At 41.2% G+C, this 26,790-nt stretch overlaps 1 long non-coding RNA gene across 1 annotated transcript in view; it reads left to right on the top strand.

Moving 5' to 3' along the window:
• The window catches only part of LOC308059250, a 40,689-nt gene extending 15,984 nt beyond the window's left edge, over positions 1 to 24,705 (top strand). The window contains exon 2 of the long non-coding RNA XR_013926185.1: positions 1,680 to 24,705. This is a non-coding gene — a long non-coding RNA (uncharacterized lncRNA). The remainder of the gene's footprint in view (positions 1 to 1,679) is intronic.
• The last annotated feature ends 2,085 nt before the right edge of the window (positions 24,706 to 26,790 follow it).

Below are 26,790 nucleotides of genomic sequence, written 5' to 3'. Positions count from 1 at the left end.
ATGACAGACAAAGCAAGCAGTTTTCCAGCTACAGTTAAATACAGTTTGTTTTGCCCAAGCGCTCCAGGACTGCTCCAGGCAAAAGCTTGCACCATGCAGAGCAGCGGCTGCATTGTCTGACACGGAGGAGTCACGGCACTGCTCTTTCGAGCTCTTTCACAGTAGTGTTGTGAGAGAAACTATGCATGACATCAGGGTCCTGCATTTGCAGCAGGTTTACTCTCATCTGATAGAGCTGTGCTCCAGCTGAGGTACCTCAAGCTTACAGCAACATCCCAGGGTGATCAAAGATACCACTTCTGTGAGTTGAGGAACCAAGAAACTACTGATTTCAGATATCACTAAAAGATGAAGGATTGAACTTATGCTGTAGGGATGAAAATACATAGCGTAGTTGCATCTTGCTTCATTTTCTACTTTTTTTCCAATCCTTGCCTTTCATTTTCTTTTAAAAATCTCTCTGTGGAGCTGACTGCCTAACCTGTCATCTATACCATACCTTGCCAAGTTTTTCTGTTCCTTTCTTTCTAAATAGAACCTCTAAATATCACAACCTATATTAAGCCAGTAAAAAAAATGTTGCTTGCTTGCATCTAAGGCAGTACCTGAGGAAAACACACACCTGCTAAAGGCAGGGCTCAGGCAAGAAAGCAGCCCTTTAAAGCGACTGAGCTGCCACGTGCCAGCATCTGTGCTAACAAACAGCACTTACTCCTTTCACATTCTTTGATTGAAGGGCTTCATCTGCTTCAGAATTATCATGAGTGATTAGAGACAAGGTTCTGAGGAGAATTTGTGTCCTGTAATAGGAAAAAGTATTTAGGTGCTAGGTTCAACATGGTTTTTAACTCAGAGCTGAAAAGGTGTGCTAGGTGAAAGCGGTTTTTTTTAAATAAGGTGATAGAAACTGTGAGGTTTAATAGATACATGCGTTGTGTAAATGATAACTTGTAGACACGCAGGATGCCTAGTTATGAGTTTTCTTGAGTGGGTTAGTCTGTGTTAGCATTTTGTTAGCAGAGTCCCAAATACCCTGTCAGACTTGTCCCCTGGGGCTGGGTAGCTTGGTTCTGGGATGGTTTCCCAGTGAGTATAAGAGGGGTTAATGGATGGGACCCTGTGGGTGACTGGGCCTTCTTTCTGCATCCTTGATGCTGTGCTGCACTTCAGTGCTAAGGCAGCAAAAAGCCTCCAGGTTACATTGGCTCAGTCTGGTCACAGACACATCCCCCTTATAGCTCTTTTCTTCAGATCTGTGGAGCCTGCAAAGGAATCCAAACCCAGGAGCCACCTCAGGGCAGTAGCTTCCAGGATCCGTATCCTGGGATGAGTGGGTTTTCCGGAATTTGAATGTTTTTTCAGGCTATGGAGTCTGAAATAGCTTGGCGTCTTCAGCTACTGGTTTTTGTTTGTGGAGCCCGCAAACTATTTTGATGGTCAGCTTCTACCAACCATGTATATTTTTATATTTATTTGCTATAAATGTGTGAAGGTTTTGTTTTTGTTGTTGGTTTTTTTTTTTTTTTTTTTTTTTATATATATAGTACATTGCAACTATGATTTGAGGAGTTCTGTTTTCTGAAGGGAGTTTATACTTTTCACGGTGTTTTGCATCTCTCCTTCTCTTTGCTGCTGTCATATCTATTTCACTTTGCTGAATGAGCTCTGTTTTGCTTCAGTTGTTCCAGGCTTATACATCTGAAAGCGTTAAGACTACAAATTCTCTGAAACTCAGGATGCTTTGCCTCAAACTTTAAGGAGTGGCTGAGGAAGGCTTCACCATCCCCACCCCTGCACAAGAACCTGTGTATTTTCCTCCGCTGCGGTGGGCACAGCAGTGCGGGGCGATGTGCGTTGAAGCGGCAGAGCCACACCGAAGCTGTTCTCCTGGCTGGATGCTGCCTTTCCGAAGGATCTTAGCACACATTCCCTGCCTGCATTTCTTCTCATGGCCTTTTGGTGTCATTCTGTTATTAACAAGGAGAGAGAAGAGACTTATAATTGCTTCTCCCGTCTTCAGAGCAAAGCAGAGTTGGTAGCAAATGATGATACTTGCTGAAAAGCCATCGATCACAACTAGTCTCATAGAAGTTAAGGATGGAGTTAAGCCAATATATTGGGCCCGGTTCCTACTAAGGTCCCTGGGAAAGGTGTGCCCATCACTTTCAGTAAGTAAGCTGACTTCATGTTTAGGTCAGTGATGTTCTGCTATAAACAAGATGGGGTAAAAGATTCAGGAAGCCCCTACGTGGCCCTGCCTTGGCTCAGCCCATGCCCTGGAGAGCATCCCTGGCAATCATGTCAACAAGATTTGGTGGCACAGATGGACGCTTGGTGCAGTCTGGGTGAGGGGAGGAGGGTACAAATGCTGCCTGGAAGTGCAGGGCTGGGCTGCAGTAGTATTGCTGAAACCTGGAAAGGAAAAAAAGTGCAAGAGTGCCCGCTCGTTCAACGTACAGCTGTTAAAAAGCAGAACTCTAAAACTGAAATCTAAAAGATGAGATGGGCATGGGAAGGTACTGTGTGATCAGCTGTTGTGGGGATGTATTGTAATGCAAGTCTGCAAGCAGGAAAACATCGTTCTTTAGTTCTTTTGTGTTCCCAGGAGCCTAGAAACTCTGCCCTCCGGTACACACTCCTGCATCTTGTGGAGAGAAGATGCACATGACAGGGCTGAGCACACAGGGGAACAAAAACCATGGTAGAGCTGTGCCAAACCCACTTTTTTTCAGTTTGCTGATTGGGAAGGGGGAGTGGAGGGAGGGGGGAAAAAATTAGTTGGTAGGATGTTCTCCTGACAATTAAAATAAAAAGATTAAGTGGACCATTTCCTTTGATTTCAAAGAAAATATTCTAGCATTCAGAAATGTGTGTGTATTGGAGTAGTGCAGATTTTTGCAGGTTTTTACGTCCTGGACTGAAGAATATTTTTTTTTAGATTCCTTTAAGTGGTGTAAATGAATAAAGTGCATATAGTGAGTGCGCTGGAGCAGGTGTGTCGTGGTTGCGTGGGTAGAACTGACTGGCCAGCCTCTGCAAACTCAGACTTAAGACCATTTTGTGCCTGCAGAGAAATTGCACAACACTTTGAGTCTGTTAGGCTGAAACATCTAATAGCTGTTTTAGGACCTACAAAATTAGGAGGCACTTGAGAAATGATAATGCAATCCTGCCTGCCACTTTGAAAGGAATAATTTATTTTCTATGGAGCTATCTTGCAGAAGACAATTTAGTTTGCTGTGTTCCTGAAACTTGCTCTACCAGCTAAAGGCATGGAGGAAGGCATTGCATTTGTGGTAGAGCATAAAAAAGTGTTTTTTTCTTTTTCTAATGAGCTCTTTTCAAAAATTAGTTTTGCTTTCTTTTAGTACAAACAGATATTCATAACCATTGATAAATGGCTCTGCTTGAATATGTGTATTAAGTAAACACAGAAAGAGCTTAATTTTCTTTCAGACTTCCATTAAATGTTTCTAGAAATCTGGAAATATTATAAAAATTATTCCCTTCTTCCTTCTTTTTCCCTCTTCCCTTTGTGATTGTGTGTCTCTAGGAATAGGAAGTAAATTGATATAGTTGTATACCAGGCACTACATTCCTACACATATCAGAATAAAAATACTGAAAAAATAAAATGAAAAACAAACCTTTAAGGAACTTGGACAAATTTGCATTTTTAGTGCCTTTATTTCACAACCCTGCTGGATTATATTCTCCTTTTCTTGAAATTCTCAACATGGTGGAAAATACTTAGTTATAAGATTGTTTTTAGAAAAAAGGGTTTACCCTTCATTGAATCATCTAGGGAGAATTTTTCAGTGCACTGGAAAGATCTAATGCTGGCACTTCCTTTGCAATAACCAAGATGTTGAAGAACAAGAGTGTTAATTTTGATTACAAAGCATTTCATGATCCAAATGCCTGAGCAAAGGGACCACCAATACAAGGTCTCAATCTGTTCCAGAACATACTTGAAGTTATTTCCAGACTTGTGAGTCAGCCAGTCTTTCCTTACTTCATAATAACAACAGTGAAGTTTGAAAACCACTGGGCTTCAGTGTGAAACTGAGAAGTCGGATCTCCCCAGCGCATTTAGGGCAGTGAGAAGGCTGTCGTTTACTTCCACAGGTTTTGAATTGGATTCAGTCACCTAGGCTGGTACCTTTGTTCTGCGCCAGATTGTCAAGGGCCTTGTAGACTCTTCTCCATGTCCATACCAGTCCTGCAGAGAGTGCTTGCCTTTGCTGAGACCCTGTGAAGTGCTGCAGTGGGTGTCCCTGTTGCTGTTGCTTGCACAAGCTGGTGGATGCGCTTTGGGAAGGAGAGCTGTGGCAGAAGGGAAGGAGAGGTGCAGCATTACCTTGTTCTGCCCAAGCCCTTTTGCTTCTCTGTTTCCAGAAAATGCAGGCAATTCAGGATACACAGCTCGACAGCTGTCATTAGAGAAAACTCTTTGGATGTGTATTTGTCTTTTGCTTTTGAGATCTTTCCTCCAGCCCTTCAGACCTCTCCAAGCTGATAACATGCTGACAACTGGTGCCTTCTGGAAGAGTGCTTTCTTTGTTTCTTTTTCAGTCTGCTTTTGAGTGATGTTCTGTTGGGCTGCAGGAAGAAAAAAAACAGTGACTTTTTTTTATCCTGTACCAAGGTGCTGGCCTCGTTCCATAAACCCTATTCTCTACAGAGATAGAAGACAGAAGTATTTTTCTGAACCAGTTCTAATCTTAAAGTATAGAGTTTGGTTTGAGGTTTCATGCTGAGGTTTGGAGTGACTCATGTTTTGCAAACAGAGCTACTCAGTCTCTTAGAGTTATACCACCTATTTAAGGTAGAAATATGCAAGCTAGTACATAATGCATACTGCCTGCATGCTCCAAACCACAAGTTGCTCAAAAAAGCCAGAGCGGTGAATCCTGCTGGGAAAGTTCAAAATAATGAAAGAACAGCCACTTCTTGCTCTATTGCTGCCTATGACAGCTATATTTGTGATGCCAAGTCACACGGGGAATATAAACCTAAAATATAGTTAATAAGCACCTTCAATCAGTGCTGGTTACTCAAATGTTCTTTCAGTACCTTCTGCTGTCATTTCAGTTCTGTTAATCTATAGAAAATATATGCCCTATTTAGAAAGAGAGTAGGTATTTTGTATATTTTGCTCAGAGTATTGCTTTATGTCTTACAATTCAGGACATTCTTATTCTGCCAAAACCATTATTCAAATGTGAATGAATACATTGCTATCTTTTAGAACAAGTAACACAGAAAAGGTAATTCTGCTTTTAACGAGATGCTTGCTGCATAGCTCTAGAGTTTGCAGGATGACAATAATAAAGTGTCAGAAAAACCAATAAAAGAAAGCATAGTGCTAATGGAAACAGACATATTTTTCCACGCTCCTTAAGAAAAACAAAACCAGCTGCCACTTTTTGTTGAATGGTATCACTGATTGGACAGAATCTGTTCTGCGCTATTCTTTTGCTCTAATGGGGGCAAATAAAATATTCTTCTGTATAACCCAGGGGAGCAGTTAGCCATCTCCTCTTAATTTGAGTGATCTTTAGATTTCTTATATGAGGTTCTGAATCAGACAAAGTGCTCAGAGTCAGCTCTTATCTCTACATAGTAAATAAGGTTGAAATTTAAAAAAAGCCATTAGCAATCAATACGGCTGGGAGATTTAATTTCCAGCACATGGTTGTTTTGTTTTATTGTTATATACCCTAAGAGTTCCAAGGGATTATTTCCTTATTATTACATTTGCAACATTTTTCTATGTAACCTGCCCTTCTCTGCTCACACCGCTGTTTGACTGATCTGCTCTTGCAGTGTTGCTACCTTCTTGAAGGGCTAGAGGACAGTGGCCTTACTGGAGCAGCGACAGGTTGTGCTGTCTTGTGGCTAGGATGCCGAGGGAACATTAAAAAAGAAAAATGGCCAGAGCCCTCCCTTGAGATAGAGGTACTCCTCTTCTGCCAGCTTGGGAGATAGAGCCAATTCACTGCTCTGATCTTTCCACCTGTGGCAGAAAAGCAAAAGCTGTTCCAAATGCAGCTCCCTCAAAACTGTTCTTCAGGATAAAATGCAGCTGTTCAATATAATGGTTTAATAATATACTGCATTTTCTGTAACTTAATAGACCAAACACTGTTGGGGCAGATGTTGGAATTGCTCATCCCTGTCATTCTCTTCAGGGATAAGAGCCTAAGTTGGAATTTAAAACATGCAAACAAACAAACAAACAAACAAACAAAAAGTACTGTAGGATACAACAGCAAAACTGGTGGTGAATTTGTGCTGTAAAGTTAGGGGTGCAGCTTGCCTCATAGCTGTGACTATTTTATCTGTTGCAATGAAAAAGTGGGTTTGCCATCCCAAGACTAAAATGCAGAGAGGTAAGCTAAATGAACCAAGGAGTGAAAGCTGTTTTTTCCCCCCAGAAGCACTCAAAATTGCTTGTGATGTGTCTTGTAGCATCCCCTGTTAAACAAGACATCTATTTCACCCAGAAAAATCTGAAAGTGATCCCTCCTACAGTCATTTTGGCTTTATGCTGGTGATCTCATTGAGATTCACAAACAGGATTTGGCTCTAATGTCAACTAGCCAATGTTAAAACATTGATTTGTAGACTAAGTATAAAAGTAAAAAGTCATAAAAATATAGTGCATCACTTATTCTGTATTCTGCAAGAGGATATTATGAAAGCCATACAAAATTACCCCAAATAAGATTCAGTTCATGTGAATATTAATGGGATTTTTCACACTCAAAAATATTCTTGCTGTATATTGTACATTGCTGTTCATAGTAGAATTTTGATGTAATATATCAAACACCTCTAGAAGTAGTCTTCTTTTTAATCAATACAATTTTGAAAGCAAATTGTGTTGTACAGTCCACAGAAAGAGGTTTAGTTCCGTGTGTTCCTAACACGAGTACAAATATTTTTTGCTTATATTCTACAACACCTTTGAAGCATAAAATTGAGGCAAACTAATGCATGACGCCTCTGTTCTGGTCTGTGTCATTAGACCCACTGCATCTATATTAAATTTGCTTTAAAAATAAAAAGAATACATAAGTAGTTCATTGTGATACTTTGTCAGGATTGGTAATTTAAAAAGCCAACTAAGGCTGTGGCTGCGCTCTGTGTAAGCTGGATTTAGGCACTTGCAATCAGTTATTAATTAAGGCACTGACAGATATTCTGCCATATATTAAGCTGGGAGGTAGACACTATGTTCTCTCAGGAATGGTCCTTTAATGTGTAAACACAAAAAATTCAAGTGTAAAACACCTGCACTGAAACCCATCCTTTTTTATTAATGTCACCTATTTTGACCTCCAAAGGGCTTTTTTTTTCTCTTTGTAAGCTGCACAGACTGTAAGAGGAGTCCCAGAGCTCTGAATGGAAGACCTGAGCCTGTCATAGGCACGAACAGACTGAAAGGGCAGGTTTTCTGGATGTTGCTCCTTGAAGTGATGATAACGCTGTATGTATCAAAAATTTAAAGGACAATGAATGTTTTAGTTGTGGGTTAAAGTGAGTATTAATAGCTTATCAATATGGTCAGGACTTTTTTCTAAAAGCCTCCTCAGCTAGGGATACAATGGAGTGCACTTGTTCGTTGTGAAGGAGAATTAATTTTTAAGCTTTCCCCCCCTCTTTTTGTATTTAAGCAATTGATTAAATTAAAATATTTGGGTTTATTTATGCATGCATTATTATATGTATGCTGTCATAATAGTCCATCTCAAACCCTCTGTGGATTATCAAAAAACAGTTTCATCTTTTTTTGGTCTTTAAATCCGAGCTAGGTAAGATGTAACAGTGAGAAAAACCCAGCCTGAATAAGAGGGTTCTTAATTAAAATTAATGTACCCTAAATAGGCAAGACTATGTAATCATCCCTAACAGGGGTTACATTTGCAGCTGATGATAAGCTGGGAGAGGCTGCAAGCACACTTCGAAGTCAGGCTTAAAGCTGAACATGATCTTGATAAATAATATAAATAATCTGAAGAAAAAAATAGGGTTTTATTTGCTAAGGAAAGAAGCAAATATAATAAAATAAAAGCAATTGTTTGTGCAAGAGCAAGAAGGGAATGACTGGCTGGACAGAAGTATGGACAAGCAGTACCTGGGCGGTTGGTGGCAATCATGAAATGACTATAGGGGTGACTCAGCTTCAGCCTTGCCTTGAGCCCCAAGGGAGGGCACAGAGGTTGGGTCCCAGAAGTCCATCATGGGAGCTGTCAGGCTCCCACAAAACCACCCTGGATTTTGTCCACTTGCCCAAGGACATGTGGGAAACCTGCAGCAGCATGTGGGCTGCAAGCTGCTTCTCAGGTCTGAGACATCTCCTCAGCAAAGAGCTGCCTTCAGAAAGCAGACAAGTCACAGCTTTGGCATTTGGGATGCTGATATTTTGATTATTATGAAATACAGCTGTTTGTTTTGTTCTTTGAAATGAAGCATGCTGTTAAGCTGGGAGACAGCATTAGCTTCAGTTGAACCCTTTTCCTGAGTACAAATGAGGTAAAATTCCTGGGTTAAAACACTTGCTTATATTCTCATTCTCCACCTCTTCCAGGATAAAGCAAATATTCCTATCCAATCTCACCTCCTCGGGCTTAGGGGTACAAGAAAAACAAGCTGGCAGCAATGTCTCAGCTAGTGACCACGTCATTGTGAGTTTGATGTTTGAAACCACCAAGGCAAAGGGATCTACCAATATAACTAGATTAATGATTCTGTATTTTCTTCAGTCTCTGCAATTTTACAATCTGGAATTGTTAATGTTGCTATTATTCTACCATAATTTCTTGCAAAATCAAGTACTAATCTTCAAAATTGCTGTTTGTTTTGAAAACTTGACAGATATCAAGAACTTTGTTTAATATTTCACAGCCTTCTCAATTTCACTTTATTACTGAGGTACCTTTAGCACAGACACCAGTGCTGATACCTGACTTCAGCAAAGTGTTGTAATATATTTGAAAGGAATAAGGTGATAACAACAATGGCAATATTGTAAACTTCTAAGACAAAATATGTTCTTAGGCAGAATTTTCATTGACAGAAGAACCTGCAGGGTGGGACTCCAGTGGAGAATAAATGGTAAGAACACAGCTTTCAAAAGTGGTTATAATAATCATACCTTTCAGTCTAATGCTATTTTTCAGCGGTTTAGAGGGTGTTGAAAGAGGTGTACAACTTTTTAGAAGGACAAAGATGCAGCTTCATCCTGGAAACTTAGAGATATTCCCCCAAAGCCTTTGTTTGCCCTAATATTCCGTAATGTTAGGCTTTTAGAGTCAATAACCCATTAGTAATCAAGAGATGTATCATTTATTAATTATGCACCATATTAATATTTAATCTTTTGGGTTGCCGAGCATATTTCTAAATCTACTTTTTAATTACATTAAAAAAAAAAATCTTCAAAGCAACCATTAGAAAAGTAATTTTTCTGCGCATTATGACTTCAATTACTTTGAAACAGCTGTCTGTGAACTCTTTGTGATGGTACAGTACTTGGTAAAATGGCCATCTCAGCTCATCCCTGCTCTTCTTTTGTTTGAAAGCTAATTGAATATTAGAGCAAAGGGAACGTTACAAAGAATTTCCTATGAGTACTAAAGTACTCTGGAATTAGACCTGGAAATGCGGTGCCGACTGCTTGCCACCACCCGCCCGGCAGGAGTGATGCTGGCCACTGACAAAGAGCCATCTGCCTTCTGGCTCCACACACAGGGTGAATCAGGGGTAGGAAAGAGCCTTTCTGCCCCGGGGGTCGGAGGAGCCGAGGGGAGTCAGGCAGTCAGGGCAGCTCCTTGAAGCGCCCAGATGCAGGACCTGCCTCAGCCCCACCGCAGGCGGGGTGGGATTGCTCAGGGGGAGCATGCTTGGGGGTCTGACACTACTCAGAGCTCTCCCAGGTGGGTGCAGGGAGTGAGGTAAAACCCAGGCTCCTGTGTCCTGTGCAACCTGCCCGGGACAGCAGAGCTTTCCTACTCAGCTTTGCACAGATGTATTATTAATAATGACAACAGCATTATGGTAGACCAGTGCCCCATCAAGCTAAGCATGTGCAGAGACAAAATACAAAAGTACTTTGTTTCCCAAAAGATGAAGTCTGATAAGCTGTTCCGTTTAAGTGCCATTTTTCCTCAGCACTCCTTGAACCTGTCAGTGGAAGTGTCAGTAGGAAGCTGCTCGCCAGAAGGTCTCTTATGGTTTCCTTCATCAAAATCTGAGTTTTAAAATGTAATAGAGGAAATATTCCCCCTCCCCCCACACTTTTACCTCACCTCCTCTAATTGCAAAGTATGTATGATAATCAGAGTGATTGTTTGGGTATCAATAAAGGAGAGAGTGTGTTTGAAAGATGTGGATTTTAGAAGGAAATTTTCTGTAGTCATGCAATAATTTCAGAAACAGCCTCTAGAAATAAATCCTTTCAGTCATAGAAGAAGTTATCTACAAAAAAACCAGTGTCGTTATTCTGAACACTGTGTTTATGGAAGCATCCAACTGAATAAGGAAGGACAACCAGGGAAGTTAAGATGAATTACCTGTAGGGTTGATATCAGTCTACATAAAGAATATTCATTAAATCCCAAAGGGCATTTTCTTTATAGGATTGTAATGTCCTTAGTTCAGTGAAACTTTTTCTGCTTTGTAGTCCAAACCAAGAAAGAGAAGTCCTGAATGTGTTTAAAATAAGTGAACGTGCTTCTGAAATAAAAAAGGTGTCTGGAATCTGACTCTGGCTGAAGCCCTGGATGTTGCATTTGACCCTGGCAGCATTTAATAATGAATTCAAAACCAAACAGAAATTACAATAAAGAAGCCTAGCATCTAATTCTCTGAAAAAGTTTACGTTCAAATCCAGAACTGATAATGATGTCCCCTACTTTAAACCTAGATTTGACTTTTTCTTCAAATGAGGCATTATTAGTACAAAAAAGTCTTTATAAAAAGATATTTGAAGTGGATGTTATTGATGTCACCAAAAGAAAAATATTCTGCTTTATTTGTGTGTCAATCTACATAAAATTCAGAAATGAGGAGTAACTGTTGTGTTCATACTGCTTGCATATTATTATTATTGCATACTGCTTTTAAAACTATATGTATATGTATGTATTTGACTTAGAGTAGATTAAACCTCTTGGAAGGTGTAACTTGTCAAAGCTGGATCACACCACAGCCCCTGAAAAGGGACAATACTTGCAGACGCCAGGCGTCCTGGGTTCAATTCTCCTCTCCCAGCTGCTGATGTTCTTTATTGCTCTCAACAACTTCTCTTTCCCTCCATTTTCCCATGTGGGTCTATTAATTTATGAAGTGATGGTGAGTCACTTAATGATGCTGATGACGGGAAGAGTGCCATGGAACTAGCCAAGCATGATTTCCCCAGGGAGGAGGTCAGAATGGGATGCAGGGATGCTTCTGCTGGTGCACTGGGAGGACCTCGTGCAAGTGAACGATCCTGGCAAGGCAGTGCTCAGGGAGAGCATCTTCCCAGAGCCTGGCAGGGAAAGCAGTTCCTTAGGATTGTTAACTTGTTTCCTGACTGGTCCTCTTTTGTCTCCGTGTTAATGCTGTGGATACCTGAGAGAGGAAAAAAATATTAATACTTATCCTCCATTACATACCTGATAAAACGAAAGCTGATTCTTCCATTAAGCCATGCAATAGCCAATTCCTTGAGTTTTCACATGGCATTAAAGGAATGAAGCATTATCAAAAAGACATTCTGTTACAAAAGAACACTAATCAATGCTGAGAACATTGGTTATAAATTATTCAAGTTTCGTTATAACTACTCAGATCTTAAAAAGACTCAAACACCAAACCCTGGCGGTGTGCAGCACTGACAGTGGGATATGGCAGTGTGACTGCCTCACCTGGGAAGTTCCAGCACAATACGCTGCATCTTACAGCATCTGAATAGATACAGCACAGAAATGCCTGTTTCAGTGGATTATAAGGAATAAATCACTGAGTGGTCTTGCCCCTGATAGAACCTGATAGCTGCAACTTGTTGTGCATTCTTCCTTCACCACACATTAATTTTTAATGAAAGCATTTCAAAATAAAGTCATAATGTGAGTCATAAATCACAAAACGGTGGTAATAAACCACTTCGGTTTATATTAGCTCTGTGCAGATGATACTTAAGCATTTCCACCATTAGCAGGGAATACGTAAGCATTCTCCACACAACATTTCCTCTGTTACTTCCACCTTAAATTGTGGAAATGTGGGAAGAAAAGCCAGTTCCAATCAACCTCTAGGTCACTACTTATTTTCTTAATTGAATGATCGTATGCTAACGTGTCAAGATTTTTAGCACTTTTCTGACAGCTGCAAGGTATTTTTCTGTGACTTAGAGTTATACAGCCTGTGCTGTCAGCCACAGCTGAGACGGAAAATGGAAAGAGAAGGAGGGTGGGAGTGGAGGGAAAGGCATAATTAACTTGACACGAGGGCTAGGCGAGGGTGAATAGTACTGTTTCATTATCATGTAGTGCACAGGCAGATCAATTGACCTTATAGGGCCACCTCTTATTAAAAGGCGGGGCATTCTTGTAGATCTGTAATACAGAATATGAGTTTTGTATTTTTAATGGCTTTTTGTTTTCCTATAATTACTTTTGCAGGATATGCTGAGCTCATCTGCTGTACTCTGGGCCTTAACAGAACCTATAATACACAGTAATGAGGAGTAATTAGAAAGAAGACCTAGACTCCACAAGCTAACACCTCACACAATACAAGTATTTGGGGTCTCAGGTGTCTGAAGACCTGCACAGAACAGCCTTTCATTGCTGGACGGGCTTTCTGGACACAGATCTGTTTGCAGGACATGTAACAGTCTGGATGTGTTCAGATGCAAGTCCTGACCGGAGCAGGGAATTATAAAAGAGTAATATAGACTGTTTCTGCTCAGCAGAAACCTTCTCTCTGTCAAACTTGGTAAGGTACCAAAGAGAATATACCTTATGCTTTTGTCCAGTACAAATGAAGTGTCAGCACTGAAATAAATAAGATAACTTACAGCCATCACCTAACACTTTTATTATTTTGTCAGGTTTCAAGAATTTACAAAATTCTTGGCAACTTTCACAAGTGTTTTCTTCTCTACTTTCAAGCATGCAAGAATCTTCAGGCCCATAACCCATGATGATCTCTCTAATTGGGAAAAATGTAATTTCCAATTAGAGTTATCCTTGTGTGCTTCATGACCTTGAGAAATTCAAAGTTTGTATTCACAGCTGCATTGACAAGCTTCTGAAGGACCTTGGGAACTCTGGAATATAAATTAACAATAAGCAAATATTTAATTTCTGGGTTTGGAGAGAGAGTCATAATATCAATATCTACAGGAAAGAGCAAATAATACAAACAAGTTTGAATACAGTCTGAGGCTGTATTAGGGGAAAAAATTAAATGGTTATAGTGATTTTATGGCAAGCACTAAATGCACAGCTTGACAGGAAACAGGCTGTTCAGTGGAGGAGTTTGGCCATAAGGCCAAATCTTCCCTTTCATGAAAGGAAGATAGGGGGAAGATGTGGTTGTAAGGTCCCTTATGAAGCCGTCTAACCCACCCTCCAGGCTGGAGGAGGAGCAACTGTGCCAAGGCCATTTGCTGAGAGACCGTCTCTACTTGACAAGGTTTCTCAGCTTCTCCTGGCAGCCCAATTTCCTGCTTTTGTCTAAGGGTGTCTAACAAGCTTCTTTCCTTCTGTGCTTATTCTTCTAGTTGCTGTTACAAAAGCCATAAGAGGGCATTGGCTTTTTTCAACAGCCTTGTTATGGACATAAAGGCAATGATGTCTTCCAACAGCTGTCTCCTTTAGAGTGAACAGTTCACTCTTTTACTTTTTCCTCATGATCTTGAGATGATAATTCCCAGCATGAGATCCCTTCCTAAAGTTACTTTTCTCTGAACTCTGTTCCAGATCTTTCTATGTGCCATGCTCCAGCATGGCTCTTTCATTTCAGCTGAGACTGAGCAGAAAAACTGCTTCGCTGACTTGCAGACTTCACTGTATGTCCTAATATACTTTTACCATTTTTGCAGCAGAGCAGTGCTGATGCAGAAAGTCTGCCACGTGCTGTATGCCTTCACTTGTATATGAACTAAACACACTGTACCTGCTTGGGGGGACTAGAAGATGTAGGGTGCTTTCATTATTACCCTTGGTTGCTGAATTTTTGTCACTCACAACTTAAAATGAGGAGTTAGTTTCGTGAGTCTTGGGTGTTCGGATTCAAATCAGTCACTGTGCCAGTCTCGGATCTTCAGCTGTATGAGTGCCACCCCAGCTTGTGCTAGGCTGATGTCCTTACCTTTCCTTCTATAAAGGCTTCTTGAAGCCTGCATAGAGCATAGGAATTGAAGGAATGACTTTCCAAAGCACAGTGAGTAGATATGTTTGCAATTTTGAGAGCACCCAGTTGGCACTTGCGGCTTTGAATAGCCCACTTCAGCCCAGCCAGGTCTTTCCGCAAGGGCATGGGATCAGGTTGTCCTGTGAAGAGGCAGCTCCAGCTCGAGGGTGGCCTCGTGGAGCAGCTCTTCCTGCCCGGCACACCCCCAGCGACACCGATTTTCTCTGTACTGTGTAAATCTAGTTTACAAGGTTCCTGTAGTAATAAATAGGAATGCAACATACTCAACAGTGAAAAGGACAGAGCAGGAGCTGAAAATGTTATCTTTGCCTTAGGACAGCAAAGTAGAAGGACGAGATTGCTGAAGTCTGTGAATTAAAAGTAGAGAACTTGGAGCCTCCTCTGAGCACTTGCTGTCACTGGGCTAGGAAAGGAGAAGTTGTACTTGAATTTGGTATTTTTCCTCATTCACCATCCTCGAGAAGAGGGGCCAATGACAAATCCATACCGGGTACTGGCAGGAACCAAATGTGGAATTTCTCTTTGCCCTCCTGGCTTGGATTTCTTGTTGCAACAGAAACTTAGTCCAAAGACCACTGTGAACTGGTAAGCTCTGTCTGGCTTTGTGTCAGGCATACATAGTGGTATTTTAAGTGTGTGTTATAAAGTTATCAAAAAAATAAGGATCACTTTTTTTTAAAGACGTACCATTAACCAAGCCATCATTTTCTTCAATGTAAATATTAAATTACTGTTTTAAATGCTTATGTTATAAATGTATATGTTTTAATGTTTTCACAAAACTCCAAAGCTTTTTATAATCTAGATGAACACAGTCAGATTTCTTTCAGTGTGTTTTACCTGCTGCTTCTGTTAAAACTGTTTCAAGCAATACCCAACATGTAGCAGAAAACAATTTCAGTGAATACATCCCATCACTGCTACAGTTTTGAAGGCAGTTCGTTAAAAATACATATTTTCTCAAGATAACAATTTTGAAAATGATTGCAGGAAGGAAATATATTAGCAATTAAATTAGCATGTTTTAGCACAACAAGCAATAAACTGCTTAACACTGAGCTTCTGTGAATTAAAAGCCAGAACAGCATTGGACAAAAGTCAAGGTTATGCTGACACATTTATTTCTCAGTAAATGAAGACTGTTTAGTTTTAATGCATTTGTGGTTAGCAATAGTTTCAAAAGATCAATGTAAATTCATTTTGAACTAGTAAATATTGTCTTAATGAGACTTCTGACAGCATGCTTTCACACCTTATGGCTCCTTACCTTTAAAAATGCCCAAAGGTGAACCTATTTTTCCTGGCATTTTACAATAAACAAATAACATCATGCAGTATTTTATTACTTCTGTCTGAAGTGTATTTGGGGGAACTGCAGTTTGGTTTTAACAACTACAGAACTGCGGTCGTTCAGTCCACAGTGTGTTACTGTTCTTCTCCTACAAGGGCTTGACTCTGGCTCAGGGTAAAAAAGAAGTTAAATGATCCTTTTTTTTTTTTTTTTTCCCCTCTGTCACATGAAGTAGCTTATATGAAATGAAATGCAGGATTTTGCCATAAACCTCTGCTGGTATCATGATGTAAACCATCTGCCATGCAGAAACTTGCTGGTGTTTATAAAAGCACTCCCCCATTTTTTAACTAGAAACCCAGCTCAGTTGTCATGTAGGTCTACCTGAATCCTCCTACTGGTATTTAATAGGTGTTGAATCAGACACACAATGAATCCATCATGGTAGGCATAAGGATTTTACAACATGAGTCTGAGGTGGCATCATTGCTCAGAGGGATATGGCCACAAGGATGTAGTGCAGGCTGTCCAGGAAGAGTCATCAGACCGGTTTTTCCAACACAGCATTGCTGGATATGCAGAATTTGAGTTTTGCAGGAGGGCACGTGTTTTTTAAAAGTGCGGCTTCATGTCACTCTGTGATGCCAGATGATTTAGGTTGCAACCAGCAGCCCTCCCAGCGGCACCAGTGATTTTCACAGGGCTGTTCACGTGACTGACAGTGTGCATCTGCTTTCTGACTCAGGGTGCTAGTTTGAGCCAACACTACAGGTCTGAAGGAAAAACAGGAAACATAAATCTTGCATAAATTTTAAGAAAGTTCTAAAAATAACTCCTAAGCTTGTATATAATAGGTTTTCAAAGTCTGACACCTTGCAACTTGCCAGGTTGCTATAAGGGAGCAGTCTGGCAGACAGTTACATAGAAGTAATCCCCTTACTAATGATATCTAGCACCCTTATTCTAGCTCTAATAAAGTGGCAAAGATAATAATCTGGATCTTAAAACTGTCTCATCCTTGTGACTATTATCCAACTCTAACCTTGAAGTAACATAATTCAGAGGAAGTGATTGCTAAATCTTGGCAGGAAAAATATTTCTTTGGCTCTCAACTTCTGGTGAAGCAAGTTGCTGTTTCATGACCCATTCCTCAGGAAAAGCGCACGTCCTTAAACCTACTTCACTGTCAGATCCTCTGCTGGTTCCACCTCCTGGGGAGGCAGGATAGTGGGGTGAAACTGAGCTTTTCCCAAAGCACCTGCCCTCATGAGGCTACAGATGTCCTCTGAGGGCTTTATTAAAAGTTTGTGCTTTCCTGAAGGAGGATGTCAGAGTGTTATTACAGATATTTTGGTAAGATTCTCCATTGCCTTTAACAGACTTGTGATTGGGTCCTTGTCTCTTCGCTGCTTCGTCCCAGTGAAGGTTGGTGTTTGTTGGCAGAGTGACCCAGAGGTAAGGTAGTGAAGGATCCAAACTCTGCACCTTAAACTGGCAATCTCCTGTGATTACCCAGGTCTGATATTTCATTTACTTCCTTGTTTTCTAAATGTAGTCATTTAGAATGTCTTCCAGTGCAGTCATCCAAATCAGCTGTATTTTAGAGGGCATCTTGTACAACCTTGGTAAAGGCTGCAAAAGCATCTGAAAATCTTCAGTGTAAAATAGATGGGTCTCAGTGGAGCTCCCCTTGACTCCACAGGTCTTCTAGCTGTACTCACTTTCGGCACTACAGTTTGAAGCGTGACCTACCCCTTGTAGAAAAGAATGGACTGGGAAGAGGTTAATAATGCACGTGTAATTTTAGATGAGTGGAAAAGCAAGTAGAAAGACTGTGGAGGTGCAACTGTGTGAAATACATTGTTTTGAGAATCAAAGCCTGAGACCAATCCTCCAAGCACACCATCATCATCAGAAAAAAAAGAAAAAAAAAGAAAAAAAAAAAAAGAAAAAGCAATCTTCCAAAACTGGAAAGAAATTAATCAACCTAATCAGCCTAGGAGGGAGAATTAAAATAGAGTCTATAAAACTTTACAAGGAACTTCTCCAAAAGTGTAAAGAGAAGAAAGTCTTGAAAAGTGATCAAATATAACCTGTGCCAGTAATTATACTTAAAGAAAACAATTATCCGTCTTAAAGAGAAAAAGTCCAACTACCACCAGGGTGTTACAATAATAATAATGCACAGCAATTCCAGCAGTCTTGCAGAAGATTAAAAGTTAAACAGGGGAAGCAATGTGGAAATGTTCACTTATTTACCTAGATTCATTTTTTTGGAGGGATTTTCTCCATTTGACCCTTAGCAACCTTTGCATGAAGAGAAGAATTAAGTTGTTTTTAAGTTACCTTTCACAAATCCTTTTTTTTTTTTTTAATAGTGAAAAATTTACAACTTCTTCAGAAAACCGTTCTTAATAAAGTGCACAAATATGTCTCTTGTGGTCTAACCAAATTTTTTGTTCATTCACCCAATTTTGCACCTTAGATGAGATTGTCCAAACATGTAACCAAAACTACACAGTGACTCAAGTGGCGTACAAACAGCATAAAACACTAAAAGAGAAATTAGGCTACCAACTGGTCTAAATAAGTAACCAAAGCAGCACAAAAATTGGCCACATGCTAATGTGCCAAAAAGATCTGGCAGTGTGCAATAGCAAGCTGTTTTGTTCAGAAGGAGGATGAGCCACTAAAAGGTCCAAACCAACGTTTGTTATTTCCTTTCTGTTTCCAGTGTGAACAACTGCATTCAGTTTGATGAGATCTGTCTCTTTCCTCAAATGCACATATCACTGAAGCCCTTAAGCAGATTCTTTTCTATTGGAAGGAATGTAGGCGGGTGCTTGCACGCTCAGCTCAACAGGCTGGGGTGCAGGCAGGCACTTTGAGAGGAAAAAGTTTGTGTGGCAGCTAAAGGACAGAGGTCTCTTTAGGTGCTCCTTGGGGGTTCTGTTGTGTTGTCCACCTTGCCTGCATGCAAAACAAAGCACCTGAATTAGGCAGTGATCCAAATGTTTCTGAGACAAGTTATACTTTCTGTGGACTTCAGTAGGCTTTGGATCAGGGTCTTTGCCCCCCCTAGTTCAGCAGACCAGCTTTTGGTTTTAGTTGGTTCTGTATGTTTTACCTGCACCTCTGGAGGCATGCACTTGATCCAAGAGGTCATGTGTTTTTAACAGCTTTATGACACTCCACCTCTAACCTTGACTTGTAGGGATGTAGGATTATGAACCTGCCCCTGATGGTATAACTGGACCGTAGAGTTAACAAGACACCAGTGAATTTGCTAATGAACTTGCCCATAAGGTACAGGAAAGGGTCAGTTCTGCACTTTCCCCGAGACAAATTGAACCATAAATTTTACAAGTTTTTGTTGACATTAATTGGGTTACACTTGTGTAAGAAATTCTTCTTTCTTGCTCATTTGTCTTGCGAGTTGTTTGCAGTGCCAAATATTTCTGCCATGCCAGTCACTCAGCCATGTGATTTCCAGGCTTAACAATTTCTCTGAGACACCACAGACTCAAACCTCACTGTAGTTTATTGCTCAATAAAAAACAAAACCTTCAGATATTTTACCAGACTGCCATTCTCGAAGGGTCAAAGTAAAACTCCTATTTAAAGAAAATTTTCTCCCAGCCTCCTCCTTTTTTATTACTCCTTTATTCCCATCTCAAAACCACTGGGCCTTGAACAAAAGGCTCTTTTCAGAACAGTCACTTCTGTTCAAGATTAAGTGAAGTGATTTATTACATTTATGTAGTGTTAGGCAGTGATCATTCAGATGTTAAATTAATGGACGTTTCCTCACCAGCTCCTTGCCAGTTCCTGTGGTACTGTTAATGCACCATTTGATCCATAATACATGAAATAATCCCCTCACCAGCTCTGGAGAAAGCGTTGTCCTTTGTCACTGTTGTTAATCCCCAGTAGGGTGAGTTGCCATGCCCAGGTATAGAGAGACCTGAGGGAGTTTTGCACTCAGAGTCTGTCAAGGGCAGGTGTGCTTGTGCTGTGCTCTGGGGAAATTTTGACACTCCGAGAAGCCACTCCGGTGCAGAAGTGCACAAATTGGTCAGAAATCCTAGGAAACTGGGGACAGAAAGGCAGAAGGTACAGCCTTTGGGCTTGAGTACCTCACTACTGCATATTGGCACGTCACTGTTCCAGCTAATGTCCCTTGGGATCTGCAGACTCATTCTTCAAGGCACTGGAAAGATGCTTGCTGTAGGAAAGGAGATCCTGAAGGAAAGGATGGCTACCTCACTCACTGGAGAGGTTGAGTTGTTTTCAGGACTGAATGTGTGCTGGGAAGAATACAGATAGAACAGTAAATGTAATTTTAGCTGCAGCTCTTGTCAGTGAGATCCTGCATTATGCAGAGCCACAAATGGGAGGTTTCCTCAGCTTGTGTAAGGACAGCACAATGTGACTTCTCCCACGTACTGAAAGTATGGGAACACTTGAAGATGTGTACTGCAAGTAACTGACTATTACTTACAGGAGAAAAGTAGCACACAGAGGGGTTACTTTTTGGTTTTTGTTTTATTATCTCGGTATAAGCTTTTTTGTTAAAGCCAAATTCTCCAGTCCAATGTGCCAGACTCATAAATGTGTTTGCTCTTAACTGGAAAAGCATTGACATTCTGCCATCCTTAAAAAATACAGGTTTCCAAATCTCTGTGATCTCTGTGCTTGTCAGGGCAGAGATCCAAGCAGAATGGTTTGGTCTGAGAAAAGATGACTGAGCGGTTTACCGTCATGTAGGATCTCTGTATAAGATGTCATCTCAAAAGAGTATGTTTAACAGCAAGTTGCCATGACACAATGACATGCCTTGGACAGATGTCTAGGGTAGTCCTAAACGAGCTGGCTGTGGTCCTGGAGCATGTATATTTAGGCTGATGCAGGTTTCTGCCTGGCACCGATGTAGCCTTGGGCAGGCTCGTAGTGTTCCAGCCCTGGCAGAGTGCAGCACTAACACGGTTTCTGATACCTGAGCCGGCTGTGGTACCTCTGTGTGGCACCAGGCTGTGTGATCAGGGCTCTGATCCTGCTGACCAGCTCATGGCCATGCAGTTTTTTTGACCTTTTCATTCATCAAAGACATTAAATAGAAATTGACATTTAGGCAGTCTCTTCTATTGAGCAAATTCACTTTTGTTGCATGGAGCATTTGTTTGCGAGGCAGCTGGAGCACAGGAGCTGTTATCCAGAGATAAGTCACGTGGACAGAAATACATGCTTAAATACTCTGAAATAGGTTGGTTTCCTGACTAGCCATTGGGTTTGTGCTCAAATTTAAATATGTGGTTAAGTCCTATTCATGCCAATGATATCTAAGCATGTGTTTAAAATTGAGCAGTTTATTGAATTGTGGCAAAACTGAGCGACCTTTGTAGAATTAATTAATCTATCTGAGTTACTTTTTATGTATGTGACCCAAAGAGAACTGTACAGCTAGTGTGTGAGTTTTAAACATATCTTTCAGTTAAATCAAGGATCCAGACACAAATGGTAGTACACATTATATGGATTTATGACATTCCCTGGAGGATTCTGGGTCAATAAAGCAGTGAATGGATTACAAAGAGGCCTCTGAAGTGTTTGCTGGAATTCGCAAGGAATGAATGAACTACTGTTTGTTTTATGACTGGAAAACATCTTTCTATGGATGCTGCAGATCAGGCTGACTGACAGACATAACGTGCTTTTGCTGTGTTTTGAACAACCGTATTTATTGTATTCAGGCCAGAAGTCGAAAAATAAAAGGGAAGCAGAACGTCATAGTAGTATACTCTTAAAATAGACTGGAAAATAATACAGGTTCAATGCAAATGATTATTTATTATTCAGCATTGTCACTTTTCCTGCAGTACCCCACAGACTTCTGTCAGGACCAGTGCTCCATTGTTATGCAGGCACATTGTACATGATACAAGCAGCTTGTACCACATGTAAACCTTATCTAAATGCCTGGTTTACATAGACAGAATTCAAAAGCAAGTCTGAGTTTTCTAAACAACTAGAACTATTGCTGAGCCCTATGCAAAGCAGGATGTTTCATCTCCAGCTGGCACAGAAATGATGTATGTAGATACAAGCAAAAGCAAGACATAACAAGCAAAAGTTGAAAATGTGAAAAGCAAAGTTGTTGTGAAGCATGAGAGGCTAAAGGAAGAAACCTCAGGTCCATCCAACACTTTCAACAATGATAAAGACCAGCTTCCTCGCTGCACACATGGGCTCCAGAGCTCCTGAATGTCAGCTGTCCTCTCTGTCCTTGCCATACTGGTCAGGTGGGCAGAGGGGATCTGGCATTGGTTGCCTAAAAGATGAATAAGTTTTTTTGGGCTATATTGATTTCAGGATGAGGAAGCTCAAGTAGCAGGAGGGCCAAGCTATCCCCTCACTCCTTGCCAGGCTGGTGGTGAGGAGACTGCTGTCACTCCCATGTCCCCCTTCCTCCCTCTTGCCAGAGGCAATGGGGATGCTATTTGCTGATGCCTGGCTTGGACATCTGGAGTCACCTGAGAGTGAAGAGTGGTCAGTGAGGAAAAGGTTAGGCCTCTGGAGAGATTTTTGCTTTCCTGAGGTATGGCTGATGCCACCAACAAAGAAAGAGCATCTAGACTTTGATTCCTGCCTTGTATTCCTTTCCTGGTCCTGGCAGCAAACAGAGATTCCACACTGTGATTTGACTGCTTGACTTTTACTCCACTTTAAATTCTAAATTCCAATTTATGTAGGAAAGATTTCAGTGGTGTATGGTGCTTGCTAAACACAGACAGCAGTGTTAGTTACCTTGCAGCTGTCAAAAAACAGCAGTCTATTGAGCAGTGATCACATTCAACAACCACAAGATGCATTCAGGGAATTGGTACTGTCAGTGTTTGATATTAGCACTCAATGGCATAACTGTAATAATTAATACATAATGATAATGCAAGAGCTAATGAAATTAGTAATGCAATTACTATTAATACTTTGCAAGCCTACCTAATCGCTTGCACGGAACCTACTGTGTTGAGTTGGGGGGTTTTAAAGCACGTGTCTCCCCATGCTACAGGAAGACACAAATTCTGTCAACTCTGAGGAATTCAGGGTAGGATTGTCAGAGGAGGCAAAAAGGTAGATGAGAATAGCAGCAATAACAAATATAAGGAAAGAATTGGAGGATGTGTTTGCGATTTTATCAACTTATTATCAGCAATGCCAGCAAATACATGTTCTAGGTCACTTAACTGAATGGAAAACATCCAACAAGACAGCCAAATTAAATGGAAATAGAAGTTCTCTACCTTGAGTTCAAATAAAGCACAGACAGCAGGCGGCAATGGAAAGTCCATTAAATTTTAATTTGCTAGTCATTAAAGCATGCCATTCACTGTAATATTACATGGCAAGGAAGCCCAAGTACAGAAGTATATGGCTTACTGTTCTTAATGGTCTTCTTATAAATTTCTGTCTGTGATTATGATCAGTTCTTTCTTATCATCCATGAAATTTATGAACCAATTTATTACATCAACTGAGTGGAAATATCAGATAATGCAATGCAATAAAAAGCAGATACTGATTTTAAGAAATTGGTGTGCCCTCCATGGTCTCCTGCGAGAAGAGCTAGAAGAGAGCACCTAATTACTTCAGCAACATTAAAAACAACTGCAACATAATGGCGTATGGAACCATTTAATCAAAATGGACACACAACACTTGTAATTATATGAAAAGGTCATGGAAATCATCAATTTAGACGAATATGATGTGAAGAATATGACTTAAAACTTCCAGTAAAGCTATCTCCTGGAGATTATTTGAACCACAAAAAAGTGGTTTGTATTTCCAGTTTAATAGCTGAGGGCATGATGCCATACTGTGTGTTTTGGCTTGCGAGATCTCAAAGCAGAACTTTCTTAATTGGAACTGCTCAGATACACAGCATGGAGGTTCATTTCAAGTAACATACCTGCTGCTGGAAAATATAACTGCCTACAATTTAATTATGTAGAAGCTCTACTCTGGCTTTTTGATTGGTCCTGTGAATTTCTCCACAGAGCTGAAAGAGCTGAAACACCAATTCATCTGTTTTAGCAGAAGCAAAGAAAAAGTGAACTGCTTTCAATTTCCTTTTTAGTATGCAGTAATGGATAATTTCCAGCTCTGGAAAAAAAAAAATCACCCCAGCCTATACCTGGGGGTAACCTACTTCCACCAGGTAATATAATCTGTTTTCCTTGCTGCAGCTAAACAAGATTGACCTCAGCATCTTGATTTTGGTCAAGACAACAGAGCAGGAAGAAAATCTGCTCCTGGAAAGTGGTAGATGTTTTGAAGTGAAAAGGAGATACACATTTATATGACTATCAGGGTAGGGCCAATTAAAGCATAGACACAGGGGATACTTTTACATGGCACAAAAAGTACTGTGCTCATACCAAAGCCTGACATTGCAGGGGCACCGGAGAAAGAAAATAACAGTATTACGATTTGCTCATGCTATTACTGCGTCTCTTCATTGTGCTGAGGATCCCATGAGGATGGCCTCATTAATGCAGCTGTTTTGCTTCTGGTAGCTGTTTGGAACTAGTGCTGGTATCTTTGCACAGGCTTTTCTTGTGCTCCACTTGAGCACATGTGCACTTCATTGACATGTCTCTAGGAGCTGAGAAAGGTGTGGTTACTTTATAACCTGATCTTTTTAAGCAGTCTCCAGCCCACCGAGACTGCCAAGGAGCTTTTACAAACCTGGTGGAGAATGACCAGCCCCTACTCTGTTCCTCAGAGGTGCACTTCAGCCCTGCCCATGTCATAGAAGATGCTGAGCCAGTACTGAGGGATGTTCCTACTTTTAACCCTACACTTAGTGTGGAGAAAGGGGACCTTTTATATGGGGTACACAGTCAAAACTGGCTCTGTCCCTGCTAAGAGCCTTGACAAGTGTGAAAACTGAATCAGTTATATGTTTTGAAAGATATTTTTTTTAAAAAAATTGAGAAATAAAAAGGAAGAGAAGATATTTGCCAGTGTATCAGATCTCAGTTATTTTTTATTATTAGGTATTTCTTTTTTCAAAGCACACAGTGTAAGCAAGTGAACCTATTTGTCCAGGCATGTAAGAGAGAAGAGAATTAAGCTTATATTTCTCATTTTAAGAGGCAATTGTCAGTGGATTTATGAAAACTGTGAATTAGATAAAACAAATTCACAGCAGTACAAAGAAACCTTGACCAGGTCATGTAAAACAATGCTCTAAAGTGGCAATTTGTTGTAGAGTAGGTGATTAGGTCATTTCAGAAAATGAGAAAATATAATAATTGTCCAGCTGTCAAATGGCTAAACCTAACAAGAAAACATTCAACGCTCAGTAACAGACCAGAACTGAACGCTCCCAAATCCATAATAAGGCAACTAAATGAACAGTCCTAGACACCCAGCAGCTTCCCCCCTACTACATTTTAGAGAAGATAAATCATTGTGGCAGGTTCTTTGGTACCTGTGAACGGCTCAGAACATTTTGTCTTGCAGTCACCTGTGCTTACACTTACACACTCACACTCATGCTTAGGGCTGTGCCAATGCTGCCATAACCAACAGCAACAGGGAGCAATCCATGTCCCCGAGGGCTACTGGTTAAGTCTGGCTATTGTGCAGCCCATGACTTTTTGGGACCCTGTGTTGTTACCAGACGCTTCTGACCCTTACAGCTTGCTGGGGCACCGGCTCAGGACCTTCAGATCTGCACCAGACATGATCGTTGTGGAAGACTGCAAAACCACCAGCTGCAGTTTTTGCACTGGTGTGTTTTGCCAGACTTGAATTATGTGGCTTTTGCCCAGCGTGGAGGTCAGCTAGCTGAATTAATTCTGTACCTTTTCTCCACAGGGGTCAGAGCTTGCAGGAAGGAAGGGCACAGCCAGCTGTTATGAAATGGGAGCAAGAGTCGTGCCCAGCGCAGGGGCGGTGGGGGTGGTGCCTGTCCTGGCCTAGGGGGGCACGAGGACTCGTACACAGATGTGCTCAAGCATACTTGCTGTCACCACTACTGCACGCCGTGGCTGTGGCTGGTGCCCTTGGACTGAGGGACAGGAGGGACAGTAGTGCTACCATGGCTCTGTGTGTGTCATGCTACCACCATCCTTGCCTGCGTGGTGTGAGGTTGCTGAGCCATTGCAGCTGGATCTGGGCTCCCTGACCATGGAGCCAGGTGAGTCCCCAGCCTCAGCCCAGGGACCCAAGGCCAGCAAGGACAGACGATGGTGTGGATTCATCTGTGCCTTCCTGGCAGAAGATAACAGCATTGCAGCCGTCATGTACCACATTGCAACATCAGTTCCACCAAGGTCTCTAGTCTTATTGCAATATCTGTAAAAAAAATGCAGGGTTACTTCTTTCTGCATGTATGCAGCTTTTGTTTTTCCTCTTTCCCTCAGCCCTTTGTCTCTCCTTCTCTCCTTCCTGTAAGGAGGGTATTTCTGCTTATATTCACATGTCCAGTCACGCAGAATACATTTAATGTCTCACTCTCACCGTCTGTGTGAATCTAGTCCCTCATTGGAACAACTCAGCCCCATTGCTATCTGATTTACAGGCTCTCCTCTCCTTCTACCAGCCTGTCAGCTGGGGGTCTCAGGGCTCTCAGGGCTACCTGACCTCCAAGACCAACATCTGCTGCCATGTTCTGAGGGACCCTGAAACTGGGAGCACCCTTTGGAGCGGAGATCCAGGCAGTTCTGTAACATTGTGAAAGGCAAGTATACCGTAATATTGGCTGGGTTTGCACACTCCTGGTGTTCCTGGGAAGGGCAGGGCTCTCTTGCCTGGCTGGGGTGGGCAGGGGCATTTCTGGATTCAGCGCAGCATCCTCAGCCCAGTGTGGGAAGTGTGCCAGGAGAAGGGTGCATGCCTGTCTGCCCATGCACCTGACAGCTCATGAGCTCTGTGTGCTGTGGTGTGTCTGCTGCCATCACATGTTGCACTGCCAGCAGGCAGGGATGGGAGTGGAGGTGTTGATATGGCTGATAAGGAAGTAATCTCTTGCTGCTGTGGTCTTAACTGCTGTATTT

Source organism: Falco punctatus, assembly GCF_963210335.1.
Source record: "Falco punctatus genome assembly, chromosome: 2".
Taxonomy (NCBI): Eukaryota; Metazoa; Chordata; class Aves; order Falconiformes; family Falconidae; genus Falco; species Falco punctatus.
This window is presented reverse-complemented; position numbering and strand designations above follow the sequence as displayed.